General features: G+C 38.3%; 1 protein-coding gene across 1 annotated transcript in view; it reads right to left on the reverse strand.

Annotated features, from left to right (window-relative positions):
* Window positions 1-20,665, reverse strand: part of LOC113128321 (zeta-sarcoglycan-like) — a 321,035-nt gene that overhangs the window by 278,988 nt on the left and 21,382 nt on the right. The window lies entirely within an intron of this gene.

The raw sequence follows: 20,665 nt of genomic DNA on the forward strand, positions 1-20,665 counted from the left end.
TTAAGGCTGGAATCTGAGGGGGTGAAGTCTCTAGAGTTGCAGGGTGAAGGGAGACAGAAAGACAGAAGAAAGATTGAGAGGGAGGGGGATGTGAATGGGACTGGCATCCAGTAAGCTTACTGTCTCCACTCAGGCTTCCTGGACTCAATACCATGTCCCCTGACACACACTCAGACAAACTACTATAGTGTAACTTTCCCTGAGGATTCAGTAGACCATATCTGAGATCTAAGCAGCTGCTGAGATGGACTCACTTTTTACCAATTGGACCTAAGTTTTAACGCAGAGAACATCCTTTCTGTGTGTGTCATGAAAAAGGGAAGAAAGGGAAAGAATGGGGCTATCACTTGTTTCTGTCGTGTGTGCATGGCAGTTCATTTAAGAGTTACTGAGTGAATGTGTGTTTGCTCCTGACACACAGTGACAATTTTATAAAAGTAGAAGTGGGACTTAGCAGTGTCTTTCTGCTAAGTGAAGTCGGTACCATTTAAACAGGCTAATGTGACATTTGATATGGTGGGAAGGAGGAGCACGAGTAGGCAAACAGGCACACACTTGTAAGCTTGCCACAACGCATACTGCAGACAGTACTATTTGTACATTTACAAATGTGACATTTGAGCTGTTGGTGAGGAACAAATGAAAACAATTATAAAATATAACTGAAAGCAGCATAAAAATATACACTCTGCATTTTTAATAGATTAGCATCTATTTTTTGGATGTTTAAAGAAAAGCAATACTTTAAGCAGCTGAGAGAAGGAAAATTAATTCATCACACCCACAGTTGTGATTTGTTCAGACATATGCGGATTCTAACAAATGGGCTAGTAAATAATGCAAATGCAGAATGTGTTCATTGGTTTCCGCAACGTACACCCTGAATTTGTAAGCTTAGGTTGAATGCTTTCATGTGGAAAATAAAGCACTCCCAGGAAAGACTAAATTGAAATTGTGCACCATTCAATGGGAAATTATATTAAATAAAACCTTAAAGAATTAGAGCAAGGATAATCTATACACCAACAAAAGATTTAGAGAAAGGCTCAGCTCATTCAACTGCCATGATCTCACCTTGGGTCACCCACATTAAGTGGTCTGCTTATGACACATGCAAAGACTAATGGGTTCATACTGTGTTTCAGAACCGTCTGTCTTTTTAGGCTGCTGGAGACAAAAGATTAAATCTACATGGGTGTACTGGCTCTCATACTTTTATCCTCAGGGCCCAGATGAGTCACACAGCACTAACCCTGAGATCTCAACAAATTTGCTGCTTGACAAAACACTGCAGCTTACCTTCTCTCTGAGGGAAAGGCTGCCTCTTTACCTCATATCCCAGAATGATACAGTGTAGAAATGGAGTCATATCTACTTAAACACAATTTTTCACATGCAGTCCCCTGCACTGCTAGAGACAGATATGGAAAGAAAGTTTGCAGTCTTGTGGTTATAGCTACTAAAAGACAGAAAGAAGAAATGGTGACCAAGATACTTCCGTAGTTATGTAATTATGATGTCATGAAGTCATGTAGACACATTTGGCTTTGGCATAGGTAAAATTTCATTGCATCACTCACACACACACACACAATATGGTGGCACAGAGACGTCAGTGGTTACAGTCAGTTACATCAGACAGGTAAGCCAAACATGCCAGCCAGCTGGACTGAAAACAAACACTGACTTCATATTATGAGACACTGCCAAATGCTAAACTGAATTATACAATGAGCAATTTCAGCCTGGGAACTGGATGGATTAAACAGGCACTACTAATATTTTGAACATATAGAACAGAGACCAATATGTACTACTGAACTTTTATCCGTTTTAAATCCCTGTAGAATCAACTCCAACTTAATTCAGGTGCATGATGATGGATTTATAGGATAAAAACACCTTTTCTATCAAAAATCCCTGCACTGGCTTTATGCGGCCTCTAAAGTGGTTTAATGACTTTTCAGTCTCCTCTACTTTATTCGCTGGCATGTCAATAACATTTACTGTACTTGTCCTGTCTTACTGCAGGACGTCCAAATGCAAAAGAAAGTGTTACATCACTGGCTGACTCATGTAATGGCAGTAATCCAGTCTTATTTAATCCACAATGTGAGGACATGTTCAAACATGACAGATGATAAGAAGGGAAGCAGTGGTATTAACATGATGTTAAAGACAAGGTGCAATAACTGAAGTGGGGTTACCAGCAGCTGGTAGTCATAAGCCATTTTAAATGCTAAATGGACTTCTCGGCACTATAGCGCACTCAAAGCACTTTACACTACTTGCCCATTCACTCCATTTACACACTCACACTGGTGGAATAGCCAACGGAAACAACGTGGGGTTCAGTATCTTGCCCAAGGACTGTTTAACATGTGGACTGGAGAAGCCAGGGATCAAACCCTGGACAACCATACAGTTAGAAGATGACCCACTCTATGAGCTCCAGCCTTCATTCAAAAGATAAGCTAATAAATAATATACTGTAGGTTTAACTCATACCACATTCACAATCATTAAATAAACCTGATCAGTGAAATAAATGTATTAATTGATGGGGTATAAAGTCTGTTTTTATACTGTTTGAGCAAACACTATGTTAGACCAGTAGTTCTATGTGTTCAAGTATTGTGAACAAAAACATCCCTTCATAGCAATTATTGTCTAGTATGCAATCTGATTTCAGCTCCTGTGACTGGCTCTGATTTTTAAACAAATTGAAATGGTATTAAAATTTCATAATTAATGAACAATGAAATTAACAAATCTTACAGCACCTTTCACCTGACCTGGAGGCACCCGAGGAGGTTGAAACACCCACTGTGGGAACCGTTGCACAGGCCAGAAGTTTTTAAATTGCCACAGAGGGAAAGACATTGGGCAAAAGGATAGTGTTAGGTGAAAGGTACAGGTGTATGCTGGTATTTTAAAGTCAATGAGAAGCTATGTTGTTAGGCCTCCTAACATAGTCAGCAGCTGCAGCAGCAGTGTCTATGACACACACCTCATGAGACAATTAAGTAATTTAAGCTGCTTATTGATCAAATGCTGCAATTTATGTCAAAATGCTTTTTCTTGAGGTCATAACTCAATTAAACCTGAACACGCAGACTGTGACATAGTCTGTTAACCCTGATCCCCTAGAGCATTAAGGAAACTGTAGCTCCAAATTTTAGAATGTAATTATTTAGCAGAAGCCAAAGACAAAAGACAAAGAACAAAAAATGGAGTAACAAAATCTATTATGGTCAGCTTAATTTATCTTGTAATATCACTATTTTATTTATTTATTTATTCTCTTTTGACAATAACAAGGCTCAGTAATGTAAAGCATTCAGCCCTGTCAGATGAATTTTAAATATCAGATGGGTATATTGACAGACACTCTGGACTTCATCAAAATACACTAGAGCATTATTTTAATAAGGGACTGGGAATGAATACCACACAATATTAAATTAAGATTCAGGAACCTCACCAGACTCACTGTTACACACAGTGGCCCACAGAGTTAGATTTGTGCCATTCATATCAATGATTGACTAGTAATTGATTAATGAATTATTAATAAGTAATGACATTAAAATGTAGCATTGAAATATATGCAAACCCACACTTAGCAAGGTCACATTTCAGCCAGGCGCCATGAAGCTGACGAGCAAGAGTGAGCTGACTGATGAGGGACATGATTCATTTTCTGAAATATCCTGTGTTGATCATTGCAACCAATGGACATCTACCTTAACCTCTGGAACAACCAATCATATCATGAGTCACAAAATGAGGGTAGGAAGTGGGGATCAATGGGATTCTAAAGAACCAAGCATCAATAAGGTCATGACGGGGCCTCTGGCTAAATGAGTTCAGTAGTGAATTATGGGATTTCATCCTAATGGGACACTGACACACTACTGGTTGAGCCTCATACAAAAAGAAAAAAAAATCACCAATCACACTCTAGTAATGTGCACACGTGTGTGTCTGTGCAATCCTAGTCTAACTATCTGTAGTGTTTTATTCCATCTGAAGCTGTTCATGCTGCCTGGTTAAAGTTTGATGAGGCCTCTGCTAGTAAATGAACACAGTTAGGAATTTGGAGAGAGACGCATTGCGGAAAAATACAGTGAGTATGTGCGTGTGTGTATTTGTGTGTGTCTGCAATGCTGTCAAAATTTGCTCCCACTAAAATACACTGAACACAGTTCAGTGAAAGTATTAGCTTGTGTGTGCATTTGAGCACAAACAGCTATGGCTGCCTGTGATATGTGCATTCATGTGCTTCATCTATGAACCCGGCCAACATGGTGTGTTTGCGTGTGTCGATGGCGGAAATGAGAGTGTGTGAGATTGGCACGTAATTATCAGCGTGTCAGCTCAGTGATATTCTGCTGGGTCATTCATTCTCTAACTGTCATGGTCCCACACCCTCCAGGACTCCACTATCCTCAGAGTTAGTGTAAGTGTACAGTATGTGTGTGTCCCTTCAAGTGAGAGAAAAAGTTCAGAAATGCCTGAGTTTAAAAAAAAAACATTATGGGTGAAGTCCCACATTACTTCAAAGCTTTCTGCTTGCTCCATGCTGGGGAGAAAACTAACATTTGCTGCAGCTGCTCTTAACTCGTATTAGGACTTAAGTTTGACAAAGTCTGTGAAGTCACATCACACTGAATAAGAAATGATGTAAAATCCTTAGACAAACATGTACCAGCATAAAAGACAGATCACTTACAGTTACAGAAGAGCATACAGTTTCTTAGACAGCCCAAATATAACTTACATTGTCCCATAATATGTATATTTAAAATACATTCGCTTAATACTGATGACGTGGAATTATGAATGCAGAAAAGGTTCTAAAGTCTAATTAGCATATAAAGTGATGGGTAAAACTAGGCTTGATAGATTTCATATGCAGTACATCAACATGAAATTCTAATTAACCTACATCTATTTAGTGTAACCTTTGTCCTTAATTTAAGTCATGTTTGTCACTGTTGTGAAAGGAGGAGTTTTTAAAGTCTACAGCCTAAACACTATCCCAATAAATCGTAAAACTAAAGTGGATGAAACTGGATGCAATTCAGAACTCCTAACATTTTAGATAAATGAAACCAAATACTGCTGCCAGAATTCAATTCAATTCAATTCAATTCAATTTTATTTGTATAGCGCCAAATCACAACACAAATCATCTCAAGGCACTTTACAAAAACTAAAAACCCAACAATTCCCTTATGAGCAAGCACTTGGCGACAGTGGAGAGGAAAAACTCCCTTTAACGGAAGAAAAAACCTCCAGCAGAACCGGGCTCAGTTTGGGCGGCCATCTGCCTCGACCGGTTGGGGTGAGTGGATAGAGCAGAGAGAAAAGAACAGCAACAATAAACAACAAATAGACACTGCAGGCTGGTGGGACCAGTAACTGCACATCAGTGATATACAGCTCCAGGACCAGGGACACCTGCAGAAGGTACAGAGAGAACAGAGAGAGAGGGAGAGAGAGCACAAACTAGGGGAGAGAGAGAGCACAAGGTTAGTGACATTCAATGGTGGAATATACATGGGGGGGGGAAGCCAGCCCTAACTATATGCTTTGTCAAAGAGGAAGGTTTTAAGTCTAGCCTTAAAAGTATCTGCCTCCTGAACCCAGACTGGGAGCTTATAATCAGGTCAAAAGGACATGCAGTCAAATTACGTTATTATATAATTTCATTAGTGAAGTACTGCCTTTATAGAATTCATTGTTCTCCATTGATAAGATGCTCAAAGTGCATTCTCTGTAGACGCACAACCCTGCTATTCATTCCTGAAAGTCTTCATGAACTCCCTCATTTGTTTCACTAGACTTTTGAAGCAGACTCTTAAAGAGTTCTTCAACAGTTTAGGATTGCATGGTTGGGTGAGTTGACATCCTAAGGTATACACTGACCATGTCACTGTTCAGAAACAAACAGTCTCTCTCCATTTCCACCCTCTCTGCCCTCGCTGCCAATCTCTACTGAATCAAGCAAAAAGCTTCACTTCTGCAGGCTTTACAAGTGAATGCTGTATGTGTGTCATTCTGTCATGCATTCAATAGAGAAGATTCAAAAGGTTTGATTTACAGTGCTATGATTCACTTTATGTCTTATTCTTGATTTAAAAGGAGTAGCTGCGCTCTAAGAAGGAGATTTACTTTAGTTGTGATGTTGAAGATTTGCAGCCTCTAACTCTGTGGAGAAATCGGCAAAAAATCACAATATTTACTTGCCACTCAGTCAGTCATAAAGAATAATTTAGTGTCACCAAAACCCTGCAAACATCTAATACTCCAGATTTCTGACAATTAAAGCCTTTGCTATTGTTTGCTATTGTACAAAGCTACCTAAAGAATGTGTCAGCAACTCAAACCTGTATAACTGTCAATATCAAGAATGCAAGAATGTCATAAACCCGCATCAATAATTAAAACATATCGGAAGGCATTAGATGGAATCAGCGCTTTTGTTTCTGACAGATGCGCAATAATGACAAAGTAATCACAATGGATATGACTGCTGAATCATGCATTAATCATGAAGCAAACAATTAGATGATCAGCAAGAATGCTGCTGCAAAGCAGGAAAGAGGAAGCTTTTTTGTTACCTCTACCACAGCCATTACTCTGTTAAACTACTGTTTACTACTACTTCATTTGTTTGGCATAGAGCTATTTGTTGTTCCTAAAAAATTTAATCACCCCATAATTCTGATTTGCACCAAAGAAAAAGAACAAAACAAACAAAAGTCATCTACTCTGTTTAAAACATCATGATTGTAATGTAATTTTTATGTACTAAACAATGAACCAGCCTGTGCTCTATCAGTCTTTGTGAACCGTGAAGAACAAGTAATTACATTAAACTGAATCAGATATTTATTGTTGATTCTGAAGCATTTCCGTGGTCACATGTACAGACAGCTGTGTTTATTCATGTGTCAAACAAGTGTTGTTAGATCAGTGGGAACCCCATCAAGCATCATAAAAAATAAATACCAAGCAATTAAACAGAGATGAATGAAAGTTTTTTTAGTGCTGATGCCACAACACTGGGGATATAAATCTAAATATATATATGTATGTGTATATATATATATATATATATATATATATATATACACATATATATAAGCAGCTCACAGGTTGCCAAGGCTTGAGTTTGTCTTAAAGTGAACGTACTGTCATGCTTCATAAATTAAAGTAAAAGTAGAATTGATCTAAGATGTTAAACAAGTTGTTCTTTTATACTGCAGTAACTGCAGTAACAATGTTAATATGATGGCTTTGCTCAATATCTTCATTTGCATATGTGAAAAAAATTCTATCAACAAAAGTCCTACTGTGGTTTTTGAACAATAGTGCACAATTAAGCAAAAGTGAAAAGCAATCAACTTTGCTTCTTATACATCATCATTTTTTGAGCTGATGTGTTAACTGGTGTTTCAGACGCATATTAGTCACACAAAGCAAGATTGCTATCATGCTCAATGAAGAGTAAAGCACAAGTAAGCAAAAATTCAGCAAAGAGTCACTTATTTAACTTTAAGGTCCTGCATGTTGTGGATTTACATTAGAAATATAGATATGTATTATTATATATAACATATAAATATAAATATATAATATATAAAAGGATTAAAGAAACATAGAGGGCGAACATAGGCAGCTGCTGGACATGTACATCATCTATTCCAAGTGCAAGTCAAGGTCGAAAACATAGTAAAAAGCATGTTAACACTTTTTGAGTATTTATACAAATGATCACCAATGGACAGTTGCTATGGTTTCTGATTAGAATGCAAATAATGTTGGATCCATTTCTAAACCACAAAAACAAGCTACACTCTGTGTACACTGTGTGCCTGCAAAGTAATTATGACAATAGCAGTTGTGTCTAGTGTAGGGTGGATGAGTGGCTCAAGAAAACATCAGATCTCCTTGTTTCCTGTTTCCAACTGCAAATCACTACTCGTGTGATCACATTCCCTAACTTTAACCAATTGTTTATATTGTAGCCATGATGATGAAGGTCCCCTAACATTCGTGAAGTAGTAAACTCACTGTAACCCAATACCAATATTTTCCTATGCTTAGAGCACCTGTTATAACTCAAACCATGATCTTACCATTAACCTAACAAAGTCATTTTCGATAATAAAAAACCCAACCCAACCTAACTATAGTCATGTCACATGACTGCATAACTTTAAATCTGTCAGGGTGTAGAATGAAAAATCCATCCCCATTACCTTAACATGTTTCTATTTGGCCAGAAAAGTTTACTTTTTGATGTTTTGCTCCAAACAATTCAATCTCAAAGCTGATCTCCCTAGCATTTTTACAAATAAGCCTTCTGGGTTATCACAAAGGTCAAGAGTGAACAAAGCTGCCCAGGCTTTTCATTCTAATGGATAAATCTGTGAAAATAAAGATGGTGCTTAACATGACATTGGTTTTACTATCTGCAAGCAATGGCCTTCACCATATGACCTCACTGCTAGTGGAAACAACCATAAGTTATTCTCAATGCAATAAGCTTCATTACTAATCTGCTGATATAAATGCAGGAGAAATGGCTTTCTGTTACTGGTGGTCCATGTGGATGGAAATGTGATGTTCATTTTTATAAAAAAAAAAAGAAGCAAATTTATCAATGAACTTTTCATTAGCAGTGTGCTTCTGAAAGACACTTCAGATAGTCTTCAGAATGGTCTCATTTGTTTCGAGTAATTATAGCAAGGTATCACAGTTAATTAGACCATATGATGTTCAGAAATGCTTAGAAAATGTGGTTAATGCTCCCTGTGGTGCTACATTTCTGGCATCCACAACACATTACTGATGTTTTGGCTCAGTCTCCCAGGGTGGTGTCTTCTGCAGACATGAGAGATAATATCTGCTGCACAGTACATTATAAATTTACAGTACATTACAAAATAAACAGAGAGGTTAATGATAAATAAAGGACAGTAACAATTCTTTCTCTCAAGCTCTCCCAAGACGCATGATGAATATACCCTGCAAATCCTTTTCTGACTGCACGCTCATAATACTGTTATAAAGGCAGCCGAGTGGGAGTAAGTATATAATAAATATATAGTTTCTCCTGTTCTTCTCATGCACAAACAAATATATACTGTAAACACATATATCCACATAAACCGTGATAATTGCAAATAGACTGGCAGCCCTGTAAGTTCATTTAGTATCCTTTGAGGACCTGTTTTATTCAGATGGCCACATAGACCTAGAGAGAGAAGATATAAAAACTGGAGCTAGAAAAAATAAACCAAGTGCAGACACGTTAGTTATGTATCGTAACCCAAGATTCTGTGAATTGGGCACAGCCCTCTGGGCTATCGCTATGGGTCATATCCCCTCTTCGTTCCTGCGCACTGTAGTGGACCGAGCACCCCTTGTATGGTGGCAACGATGCCGGCGGAAAGCCCCAAACTCTCTAAGCGGTTCCTCTCAGCAGCTAAACCCACAGGTGCTGCCCTATTACCAAAGGCCTGACTATCACGCACCCTGCCTGCGACAGAGCATCCTCCCTCCATGGAAACTTCCAGGGGAAGATGCCTGCATGCCCTGCAGAAGAGGAAACCATGATGCTCCAGGGCGGTCCAGGGCTATGAGAATCAGTTGCAGATCCTCCTCTTCACGTATTTATTTTCAGTAGGTTAGATTATTGTAATGGCTTGTTCACAGGTCTTAGCAAAAAGTCAATCAGGCAGCTGCAGCTAATCCAGAATGCTGCTGCCAGAGTCCTTACAAACACCAAGAAACTGGACCATATCACACCAGTTCTCAGATCACTACACTAGCTTCCCGTTAATCAAAGGATAGATTTTAAAATCTTATTGCTAGTTTATAAAGCACTAAATGGTTGTGGACCAAAATATATCCAAGATATATTGGTTCCCTATGAGGTTTCCAGACCCCTCAGGTCATCTGGGACAGGTCTACTGTGTGTTCCCAGAACCAGAACCAAACAAAGTGAAGCAGCATGCAGTCACTATGCTCCTCACTTGTGGAACAAACTTCTGCTCAAACTGTCAGCTCATTCAAATCAGGACTGAAAACTCTGTTGTTTACTGCTGCCTTCAAATAATTGTTCATCCTTGTTTTCTTAATGTGCTTTTATGTTTTATTTTAATTTACTTTACTTGATTTAAATTTATTTTATGTTAAATGTCTTTATTTTTAAATGCTCTTTTCAATGCTTTTAATGTAATTATATGCCTTGTAAAGCACTTTGAATTGCGTAGTGTATGAAAGGTGCTATACAAATAAATTTGCCTTTGCCTTTGCCTTTGCCTTGAACCCGGGCCAGCAGCTGAGGGATCAGGGAGATTGGGGGAAATGCATAGAGATGGTTACGGTACCATGGTCGATGAGTGAAGGCGTCATATGCAATAGGCCAAGCAGCACCACTGGATGAGCTGCTGCCATCATCCCCAGAAAGCACATCACCGATCGAGCCCTGACACATCTGGTGTCATTCAACCAGAATACTGGCCATTTCACTGGAGAAGTGGTCATATCATTACAGCACTGATAATGATATGAGAATATGAAGCCATTTTTAAGTCACTGTGGACCTAACAGTGCCAGCAAAATGGCCATGTTATTAAATGTAATTACTCTATTTTCATGGCTACACTTGACCTGACTAGACATAAGTAGGGGGTATACAAAAGAAGAAATATTATCCTGGATTCATCACATTTTACTTAAAACACAATGGAAAAATATGTCTATTGAGCTGTGCCACATATGGTCAGTCATGCGTTTAAAAGTATAGGTATGCTCATTGACACTTGCTTTTGAACTGTTTGCTATTATTTTTCATGCATGAAAAGGACAAATCATCATCAGCATCACCCACTATAAACAGCAGATAGAACAGTTTCTTTATATACATTTTGGTATTGTATTCAACAGTTGTATGGTTTTATATAGGTTTATGGCCTTTATAATTAAAAATTTTAATTTATAATACTGTCAAATTGTTAAATCTTCTGATTAATGATATCTGTAAAACATCCAGATCCTATAGCCTGCAGGGACATGTGCCAAGTGAAAATTAATGTAGTCATTCTCACATCATTCATTTCAGGCCATCTTTTCCTTCAACATCATTATTTGGTCTGTATGTGTGTTTGGCCTCCTTAATTGTTGCTTGCAGCAATTGGTGCCAAATAAATCTGCACTAATTGGAAAAAAACAAACCATTTCCTATTTTTCCTCTGGACATGTAGTTCTTGGACCTAAGCACAATAGGAAATAGGTGGTCTATACAAATTTCAGTAAGGCATATATGTAAATTAAAGCACATTTATGTTTGAAGGTTAAGAAATAGCAGTGTTGCAATTCTCTAATACAAACTTTTACATCCATAGGTTGGTGAGACCAGTCACAGTGTTATTCATTGTCATATGTATTCATAACATGTAATTAACTGTTGGAAAACTGACAACAGGTGAAGGGAAAGAAAAGAGTGAAGGGTTTGGGGAAGAAAAGAACAGATGGAGAAGAATCAGGGGACTTTCCAGAAGTTGCTCTTTTTCCTTTATTTTCAATCTTTGACATCATTCACTGCTCTCTGCTCCATCCCACACTTTCTCCTAGCCTGCATCCATCTGCCTCTCAATTAACATGACTGTTCCATTTGCACTCTCCCTCTTGGCTTATGCTCTACTTGTTCCCTGCTTCCTTCCTGCTTTGTCTACTCTATTCTCCTGTCTTTTCCCTCTCCTCCCGTTTGCCTCCCTTCCATCCGTGTCACCTGCTTTGCTTCATCTGATGTCCTTTCATCTCTTCTCTCTTTTTTCTGCAACCTTTTGCAAGAAATAACAGGCTTGGCATGAGGTTTTATTTTGTATTCAGATTAATCAAACTGACTTCAGAGTATTTTTTGTCAAATTACCTTTGTGTAGTGGTAGATAATTTTTGCAAATCTTGAAGATTTTAACATGACATATGCCAGCACTTGAAAGAATCGAGAAGAAAACAAATCTTCATCTGAACTGTTGAATATATTTACCACCATGCAGGAATAAGTGTTTGAGGTTCATATTTGACCCTCTAATGCTGTTTTTCTTTCTTGATCATCGTGAGAAAGGCTGTAGAGAATATTGAAGAAGTTCCTAAATGGCTAATGCGCACTCACCGCTCCTCTCATGTCCTCTGTCTCGTTCTTATCCTTTGGTTCTCTTTCCTTTCTTCCCATTCTAATTCTATCTCCTTCTCCCACCGCCTGCCTTTGTCCTATAATCACTTGTTCTCTCCTCTCCTCATTTAGTTTAATAAAAAGACATTGAGAAATGGTAAATTCTGGATGGCCTTTGATGTACAGCACTTTGGCAGATCTTGCTTCCTCCTCTTAAAGTAGACATGTAAAGGAGGACAGGGAGGGAGAGAGAGGGGGTTGGGATTTATGGCTTGTTTGCTATATTCTCTTCTGTGAAGTGGAATTATGAGCCTCTTCACTTTCTTCCTGTCTCCGACTTCCCTCCATTCTTACTCTTGTTCAGTGACGCTCTTATCCAGGCTGTATAATCAATTGAAGACATTCTTATTGGACATCTTTGCACTGAGACTTGCTCTGCTCATCAATAGAAACAATGATCATTGGGGCTGATGGAGATGGAGTATGAGAAAAAGAGAAGACGTTCACTTTTCTTTAGCACTTGGTTGTTGAAAAATACTGCTTAAATATAACTAATTACCTGTTTTGTCCTGGATTGCATTTAAATACTCTATTGACTGACCATGATACTGCACCAAGGCCAGGATGAAAGTCAGAAGTCAGAAGGGGCAAATGTAGTTCACCCATTATGTGTCTGATTCTGGACTAATGGAGATGATGTAGAACAGCCAAAAAGCCCAGTAACATTAAGTCACTGATAGAAATCAGATGATTAGAAATATTACATAATGCTTATTAAGCAGATTGAAGTCTATCATTTACAATAAAGCTCCCATCCTGGCAGACTGCATTAGCCTTGAAAAGAGTGTCTGTACATTAAAAGTAAGATAACATGTTGCATTTACTGTTTGGTTAGTCTCTTAAAAGACCCTTAAAAATGATTGATCTTAGTGAATACTTCACCAATAAAATCGAGCTAGATTGTTCATAAACACCATAAATAACTCTGATGCTGCTTTTAAAGCAAGGAAACTACAGTATCTATTTACCTTGGCTGCAACCAAAGAGCCTGCCATTTATTCTCAAACAGGTTTACACATTCACACTTAATCCTGTTAATTCAGTAATTAGCATTATGTGACATCAAAATGTGCGGCTGACATTTATGTAGACACGTTTAGACCTGTTAAATGGTTGAAACTTTTCAACAGGAATGCGCAGTGCTCCCATGGCTGATGGTCATGTTACAGAGAAGACCATCATCTGACCCTACAGATGAAACAGCAGAAATGCAGCACGTGGCACTTCCATATTACTGTAATAATATTAAATTGTCACGCTAACATCATGACATGAAAAAGTGGTGTGCAGAAAGCTAATTTTATTTTTAAATGGTTTCACTGACTGACTCACTCTCCATGAACCTTTGCATATTAGGTCTTGGGTGCCTTAATTTTAAAGAAAAAACTCAAGCATCAAGAAAAACTGTAATTTTGTACCATGTGTCCAATCTACAGTTAGTGACTGACAAGAAGGTATGTGAGACACTCTGCCTCATTTAACAACTGGTGAAATGCTTTTGAACATCTTCCAGTGGGTTGTTATTCTTTAGGATGTAATGCTTGTACTTTTGGCCTTATTGTGAACTACAAAGCTAAGCGTATATCATACTATTGGAAATGGGGCCTCAAAGGGACCCACACAGATCACATCCACATATAGTGAACCTTTCCTGAGAACATGAAAATATTTATTCTAGTTTCTCACATGCTGAACTCAATAAAAGCACATACTGTACAGAGTAACTGACTGAAATGCTTAGTTTAGACAATCGGTGTGTTCAAGTCTAGGCTGTATCAGAAATCAACCTCACTCCATGGTTGTTATCTGTGTGTTTTGTTCATTTCCTCAGGTCAGAATAGGAGCTAAAGTAAATATTGTAATTTTGTAAGCAACATATTTTCAGTGTGCTTTATGTTAATCCATTAATGCAAATTCTGCAGGTATAGCAGGTTCAACAACAACAACAACAACAACACACACACACACACACACACACACACACACACACACACACAGGTATAGCAGGTTCAACAACAACAACACACACACACACACACACACAGGCTTCATATACCAGATGTTACCAGTAAAATGTAAATAATAGGTTAAAGATTAAACTGATTTAAAATAAGATGCATGGCTTTGTGTGTGTGTGTGTGTGTGTGTGTGTCTTTGTACTATCCATGAGACTACCTGGTAGTGGCCAAGGCCCACTTCACTGAGCTTTCTTCCAGTCTGGCAGGCAGACTAGGGGAAGTGAAAGACATAAGTTGAAAGGAAAAGTTACTGGAGTCAGCGTATGGGCAGGATATGGTCTGATTGAAATAGACACTGACTGATTGCAATTTGGACTCTGCTTACATCATCCAGTCAGTCCCTGTCTCCAACAACTCTGGGGTCAATTCAATCAATTTAAAATGAAACTCAATTTAGAATGAAACCAGCATCTGATTACATCTGTAAATAATATGCCTCTATAGCCAAATGTGTGACTGTGTTAATTATGAAGACATGTATTTGATTTCTGATGTTGCCAAAACTTATTTTAAACCTATTACAAGCCACAGCTTAGTGTATTAGCTTTCTGTTGGACAATCAGTATACTGCAATAGTGATACACACATAAAGCAAGCTATGAAAACTTTACATGTGTGATCTCACTAATGATCTAAGACTTCTAGCATTGGCCAGTGATCACCTCATAACCAGGAAGATTTCGTTATCTCAGGAACTGAACTGACATGATTATTATTGCAGTTGTGTGCCCAACTGTTGAGCTGCAGATGGTTTGAGGCCAAAGATTCACTCGCTGTACAATAAGGAAACAGTTCCAAATGGTTTCTTACAATGGAAAATGAATATAATTTACATGAAAACGTTTGTATGAGATGTGGTTGAGTGTGTATGACTGGTAGATTTTGCTACTGTAACACCAACAAGAATTGACAGAACAGGCTACCGAGGTGTGTTGTTACCAGCTAAACTGTGAAAAGAACCAGGATGAGTAACTGAGCCCACGGGTGCTGTGTGCTCAGCGAAGGGTGAAAGACTTTAATCTGCTGTACACACACACACACACACACACACAAACTTCTACACAATTTCTGAAAAATTACATTTGCACACAATGCACACACAAATAGGCTCAAACCTGGAAACACTCAAGGGCAAACAAGTATACACACAACATACAAGGAACATATTTAAACCTGCAACATGGCTCACATACATGTTTTGTTTATCATATCACAAGATTCACTTGCCCATCTTATTCTGTGACTGTGTGGGCCTTGTGTGTCTATGTGTGTCTATGTTGGTAATAATCCATATTAAATGGGAACTCCTTTAGTGGGAGTAATCTTTGGGGAGTACTACTGCATATGTGAAAACAGTTGTATAAAGCCTTCTGTGGTTCCAGAAGGGCTGTATGAAATCTGATGAATTGTTAGACAGAAGTTAGAATGAAGTGAGCTTACTTGATCTCTATAGCCTCCCCCTCATCTCTGCTTCAGGCTAGCAGCTTGGGGCTATTGGCCTGTACTAGTATAACGCACTTAGGCAACAGGTTTTGACAATAATACATGGAATAAAAAAAAAATGATACCTCTGGTTTTGTTTATATATCTTGTTAACTGTCCAACAATGTTTTATGAGTACTATACACCAGTTAAGTACTTTTCCTTTGCTCTCTTGTAGTGTCATTCATTTTGATATGTATGACTGTTCACAGAAGCTTTTAAAATTACTGTTCAGTACCCATGGGCAGTTAACTCTGGCCCATCAGTAACAGCTAACGTTTTGCCCACAACTGGCTGCCAACAAAAAAATATGGCCTCAAAATCTTAAATCTGTTGATACTTGCTTTTAACATGCAAAAATAATCAGAGAGACATTTTTATAAGAACAAAACACTAAATATATGTTTTTATATGACATTCATAGTATTTGATTCAATTGAGCAGGTGAAAACATCAGTACTAGTCAAATATACCTTTGGTACTTCTATACTGCATTTTGTTGTTTCTTATCAATCAACATATAGTCTTGTCAGTACCAAAGTATCTTGGAAAAGCAGTTAATATCAGCCATTGACCAAGAGTGAACATTCTACATACTCATACATACTGTTTTTGAGCAAACATTTTATTCATAACCAGAGAACTAATAAAAAATGGTCTTCTCATTCATATTTTTCCAATAACAATGGCTCACTCCTGGGAGTCAAGAGTGCAGGGTGATTTTCTGTTTTGCTGAAAAGCTAAAGCAAGAAGCACAAATTCAGCAGAAATAAACAGCAAGGCTAATGGGCAAAAATAAAGAGATCACCTGCAGTGACTTGGATATCATCAATAGGAAATGAGGATACAAAGATATCACTGCTGAAAATATGATTTAATCAATAAGTGACGCACATAAACTGTTGCTTCACTTTCTCTTTTCATTTTCATCTCTCTTCCTCCTCCTCTGCTCTTTCTCCACAGCATGCGTGTGTGTGTGGGTGTGGGTGTGTGCGTGTGTGTGTGTGTGTGTGTGTGTGTGTCTGTGTGTGTGAAAAAGTGTGTAGGAGCAAGGCCTTGCTACTATTTTGATCCATGAGACGGCGAGAGGGACTGTAAACCAGGCCAGAGAGTGGGAGGGTTGGAAAGATGGAAGATCGAGATCGGGATCTGAGAAACAGCTGTCCGAATTTGGTGATTGATTTTAATTTAGTTTGTCATCATTGCTTGCTTCTCCTGGTTTTCAACTTCTATAAAATGGGTTTGCTCTAGAGTGACTATGCCTTCAGAGAGATGTGCTAGCAAGAGGAGAATTCACTTATGAAACCATAACCTTTATTACCCTTGAAATAGTACTCTGCTGACACTGTTAAGCTTATTTTCAAACTGGTTTTAAAAAGATTGATCCTTTCATCATTAAATGCTTGAAATTATTTTGCTCATGCAGTAATATTGATGGAGTCATTGTCTGGCTTTTATTTTCTATGCCAAAACAGGATGAGATGCTGCGCTTGATAAACTAGCTAACTGGTAACAAAGGCATACTGACGTGTAATATGTACAGCTAATTAAAAGGAAAGCATTTCATGATAAATGTACTGACTAGCTCATAAACAGGATTCTGAATTAATGTGTCTTCTGAAACAGCTGCTTAAACTCAAATACCTGAGTCAGCAGCTGAGTTACACTGTTCCCCTGTGTCCTGTTTTACACCACAGACTCAGCTGCCTTAATCGGGTGAAGGCCGGAGAGGATGCAGCATCTGCCACGTCAGCTTATGCTCCCTAATGAAAGTCAAGTTGGACCCCATTTCTGGTTTCAGTACAAGATAGTTCACCACATCAAAATGAATAATATCTTCTCTAGCGTTTGTTTTTAATTTTGTAGGCCCATGGTCTTACTTCAGAATTATCAGTAAGGCAAAAATTCTCAGTTTGAGGCCCAGATTGAACTAGAAATAGTCCAGTCACATCCACTGCTGACGAAACATTTTTAAACTGCCTGTCTGCATGTTACTGACACGATTAGTCACCATTTTCCCACCTTGTAAGTGAGGTACTGTAGATAAAGTATGGCTGCCGTGTAGACTCAAATAGACAGCCAAAGTGAAACTAAATTGTGTAGGTTGTGCTCCAGAAATGAGAAAACATAAAAAAAAAAAAAAACAACGGCACATGTAATTACACACGTTACTAAACAACCAGTCTTACTCATGTCTTTCATTCAGTTTATCTAGACAGAGATGATGAGGTCAAGAAAGTAGTAATTCAGATTTCTGTAGTGGTGCGATAAAAGGATTTAAGACAAGACCACGATGAGGCTTAGTCGTGGACTCATTACGTCAGTATGGATATTTTTTCGTTTGATAAAAGAAACCATTCATAACCTAGAGACAAAGAAAGGCTAAGACCTGGAGATGAATGCATATGTGGTAAAATATATTTTTAAAATATAAACACTCAGCTATATTGATTGTGGACCTCCAGAGTGTCAAATGACTGTGGCTGAGTACCTAAAAGAAAATAATAGTTAAGAACAAAACAAAACTATGTATTGATGAACATGTTTCTTTCAGGGACAGTTTCCTCCATGTTGCTTGTGAAAAACACTAATAAATTCAGAAAACATTGCTTGGGGCTTATTGAAATTCTAACGCATAATTAAAGAAATGAGAGGTGGAAGCTCTATCCCTAAGGACCAAAAGGAGAGAGAAGAGAAAAAGCAGAGGACTGAGATGAAAGCGAAAATGGATGAGAGTCTTGCCTTAGAGATGTCAGATAGTAGACTGGATGATCGTTGTCTCGTGTGACAAACACACTTGTGGTGTCTCAGCACGTGTGTATTAGTCAGACTTTAGTGACAGACCTTAGTTAGACTTTAGACAGACTCTCAGAACATGGAGTTAAATCGTCACTATCATAGTCTCACTGAGAGAGATAGGAAGCAAAAGGAGAACAGTAGAAAGGAAGGAAAGAGTGAGGGAGTGGGGTCCTAAAGGAGAGAAAGTGCCTCAGGCTAATCTTTGAATCTTCCTCCAACAAAAAAGGGAAGAAAAGAGAATGTGAGACGTGAAAGTGTGCGCAGATGTTTCATACTGGTTAGTGTGTGCGTGTGCACCAGTCATCAGTGATTTCTGATGTCGTGTCTTATCCAAACAACTCCTTTGATCAAACATCTTTTCTTTTCCACTCCTTCTTCAAAAGCACTTTAAAACGAAGGACAGCAGCAAAGTGGAGTAGTGAAGGAGGAATGGAGAAAGCAAATGAGGCCAAAATAAAAGAAAACGTGTTTGAGGTTTTCTAAAATGCAATGCCATTTTTGAATTGTAAAGAGAATAAACATCAACTATTAAAAATATAATAACCAAAATCACACACTGACATAAATATTTTGCACATCATATTTTGTATGTCATCACATTAACTGGTGAAAAGCTATAGAATGTAGAGCTGTATATTATTAAGAGCTGGCTATCATTTTAACCTTTTTAGAAACAATCATGTATCAACTTCATTTATAATGAAATATGTTTAATAAAATGTCTTTATCTTACTGTTTTTCTATATCTATATTATTTCTTTATTTAGGGTCCATTTATTGTATTTCTTTTGTTTGAGATTCTTCCCTATAAGTCTGTGACTTCTCAGCCTCTCCTTTCATATCTGTTATATGTGTTTTGTTTTTCAAAATGTTATACATGTAATATTCAGAATTCCAACTGCACAGATATGGAATAATGTTATAGATGTACCAAAAAAACCCAAGTCCTAAATAACAAAACAGGTTATCAATATAATATCCCATCTCCCTATTAAACAGCCACAGAGAGAAAAGTAGAATATGTTGTCTTTCTGTTGGAGGTCAGCCATGACAGATTAGTAATGCACAGAAATAGACTCCTGTCTTTGAGAGAGAGGGATCGAGAGAAGGGGAGCAAGGAGAAATGCGTTAGGCTCTGTGACAAAAGAAAAAGACAGAGACGGGGAGAATGGGCAGAGGTGATGAAGACAGTGATTTAGGGTGAAAAAATTGATTTACAGAATAGCAAGTAGGCAAAGGAGAAGAACTTGGTGAAGGAAGCAGGAACAAGTAAAGGAGGAAAAAAATGGGGAAGGACGAAGAGAATGATTTGCTGATAGAGAGTGAGATTTGAAAAATGAAAGGAGAGAGAAGGGATGGAAAGATAGAGATGCAATTCGAATGAAGAGTATTCAAATGAGGGAGCAGGTGGGATGCAGGAAGGAAGGAGGAAGTGAAAACAAGAACAACTGTACACTGCTGACATATTGATCCATACAGTGACCACCCTCCCATTTTGTCCTCCAGCCCCTAATATGGATTACTGCCACAGGCCTGAAACCACACAGGTCACTGGTCACATAAACACACACATACAGACACAAAGACATATGGACATGCACAAAGTATAAAAACCACATAGGCAATTCTAACTACCACAGTGTTGACAGGAAAGAGGTTAGATATACTTGGCTGGGGGAGTTAAATCCAAAGAAAAGGCACACACACACGCACACACACACACACACACACACACAGATTCCTAAGGGCAGTGTGGGACACCATTCTTTGTGTTCATTGATCCAGAGCAAGAAAAGTCAGACCACTCAAGCTGTGACAGAATCTTGGCTCACACACATCCACTTACACTTACTACACACGCATTTACACACACACACATGCACACACCTGGACGCCTTGTCAATGTATGGCATGTGCAGGATGAGGGTAGGAAGATAAATAGATGTCAAAAAAGCAGAAAGGTGAAGAGGGAAGAGAAGAAGAAGAGATGAGAAGGAAAACAACAAAGGGGTGGATGAAATGAAAAGAAGGTGGAGATGGTTGGGCTGACACAAGGGAGATCAAGACAGGAGGGAAAGAATAATCCCAGGGAATATTTGGAGGAGAGGAT

This window comes from Mastacembelus armatus, chromosome 1 (assembly GCF_900324485.2).
Source record: "Mastacembelus armatus chromosome 1, fMasArm1.2, whole genome shotgun sequence".
NCBI lineage: Eukaryota > Metazoa > Chordata > Actinopteri > Synbranchiformes > Mastacembelidae > Mastacembelus > Mastacembelus armatus.